This window comes from Priapulus caudatus, unplaced genomic scaffold (assembly GCF_000485595.1).
Source record: "Priapulus caudatus unplaced genomic scaffold, Priapulus_caudatus-5.0.1 Scaffold2240, whole genome shotgun sequence".
Taxonomy (NCBI): domain Eukaryota; kingdom Metazoa; phylum Priapulida; class Priapulimorpha; order Priapulimorphida; family Priapulidae; genus Priapulus; species Priapulus caudatus.
Genome location: NW_014579301.1, coordinates 34,586 through 36,840, shown reverse-complemented (window position 1 = coordinate 36,840; position 2,255 = coordinate 34,586). Strand labels below are relative to the sequence as shown.

The 2,255-nt window shown below is 35.0% G+C and overlaps 1 long non-coding RNA gene across 1 annotated transcript; it reads right to left on the bottom strand.

The window, feature by feature from the left end:
- Positions 1-352: 352 nt before the first annotated feature.
- LOC106818434 lies at positions 353-2,249 on the bottom strand. The gene is made up of 3 exons (XR_001395218.1): positions 1,998-2,249; positions 1,165-1,364; positions 353-450 (listed from the first exon to the last, which is right to left on the bottom strand). It is a non-coding gene; the product is annotated as an uncharacterized LOC106818434 (long non-coding RNA).
- Positions 2,250-2,255: the final 6 nt, after the last annotated feature.

Sequence of the window (2,255 nt, the reverse complement as noted above, 5' to 3'; positions counted from 1 at the left end):
ACACACGTACACGCAACCGGCTACAGGCCACACACGCGCCCACACTCACAAGTACCAGCACACAAACACTGTTACACGCACTTGCACCCGCACACGTACACGCACACACTCGGGCACACGCACTTGCACCCGCACACGTACAATCACGCTTATACACACGAACCCTTGTCAGTCGATCGATCGCTGTATTTATAATATTTTGTTAAACAACATAATAATAAAAAATAAAAATATATTGACATTGCAATTATTAATATTAATGTTCACTTTTTTGTTTTTTATTATTATGACTATTCTTCTTCTTCTTCTTATTATTATTTTTATGATATCATCCTCTATTTTGTACCTTAACTGGACATCTCCATCGCTCGAGTGCGTGAACACATTTGAAAGAGCGCCACCTGGTGAGGTGGCCATCACTAACATACCCATCGCTCTGGAATCTTGCAGCTGGGACAATAGAAAATGTAGTCATCAATCATCATTACTATTATTATTATATATTATTAAATCATAGTTATTCTCCATAACATAAATTTACACGTAACATCGCATGTAACAGAAAACTATTATTAGAAGGCCATGTTTATCAAATGCGTGCTGTATCTATATTTGCGTCCTATACGGCATTTTCTCACGAATAACGAATATTTTAAAGATTGAAGAATTTGTTAAGGTTATAATTGCCGTTCTATGCGTACCCTATTGTAGGTATAGAGAGCGCAGAATGTATAGTTGCTATGCAAGCGCCTTCGCGTTAAATGCCAAAGGCATCCTTTGCAGCCAGCTATCGGCTCTACAAATATGTCCGATAACTCGGTCACTACTGTTATACCCTGTGTTACCAATGCGTGGGCGTCTCTCACAAAGAACTCAAAGTTTGAGTCCATACTGGCTAGTCGTACCACTCTTACCCTGTGTCACAGACCCGAACGTATCGCTCAGATAACTCAGTTAGCCTATATACAACTAAAGGTTTGCCTCTACACTAGCTAATATGAACAATATCTTTACGTATAGATAGATAGATAGATAAATAGATAATAGGTTTATTGCAAAACTAGTCTTAACAACGTTACAATTAAAATAAAATTAGCAAACAAGATATCATCAGGCAGTATATTACTGAAATTGATGATAGTTACAATAAGTATCAACACCTACCCGCAATGCGCAGGCCAGAGCAAACATGCACAGCGGAAGAAGAACGAATTGACAGAGCATCCCTGCGATAAGTGCGTAGGGGTGCCGTAGCTGCTGCCTCACCTCCTGCCATGTGAGCGCGCAGCCGAGAGAGAGAAGGTTTAGCAGCACGATGCTGGCTATAATCAGCTTGCTCACCCGCTGAAGCTGTTGATTCTCCTCTACCGGCGAAAAAACACGGCAGAAATAATGCATAGTAGTAAGGAATATTGTATATATATATATATATATTTATATATATTTAATAATTGATGTATATTTATCGTACCAAATATTTATATATATTTAATATTTATTATTTATATCGCTACCAAATATTTATATATATTTAATATTTATTATTTATATATATATATATATATATATATATATATAAATATATTATATATAATTATATATATATATATATATATATAAATAGTGATAATATATAACAGTAACACGTAAATGCATGACTGTTCAGTACATGTTCACTATTAATAATAATAATAATAATAATAATAATAATAATAATAATAATAATAATAATAATAATAATAATAAAATAGTGGTAGGTCAAGCGATTAATGTGAAATGCTGCGCACATAGAGCAATTATAAGCAAAGCAATTAAAGCAAATATATAACGAATGAGCAAGCATGGTTTACATGCTCTCGATCATAATATTATACAGTGCTACTGCAGTGTAACTAAGGCAACAGTTTAGAAATACTACTATCAAAAACTGGCGATATGCGCATTCGATCTCATCTAGTCTACTTTTTCGTGTTATAGTTATAAATTAGGTGTCGTACCATTTATGTCTGTTCCGTTGATAAAACTGGTGGGGTCCATCGTAGAAAGTTACTATGACAGCTATTCGGTAACAGCAGACATTTTGTATCGTATATTATTACCAAGCAGAACGGGTCTTCCAGTAATATCTGTAGTATGACTAAGCAAAATAAATCATCATTTTACACGGAGATCCACCCACATGCGATGTTGCCTTCATACGAAATCAAGTCTTCTGAATGTCGGTAAGCATATATCTGTGTGTGGTGTGTGTGTGT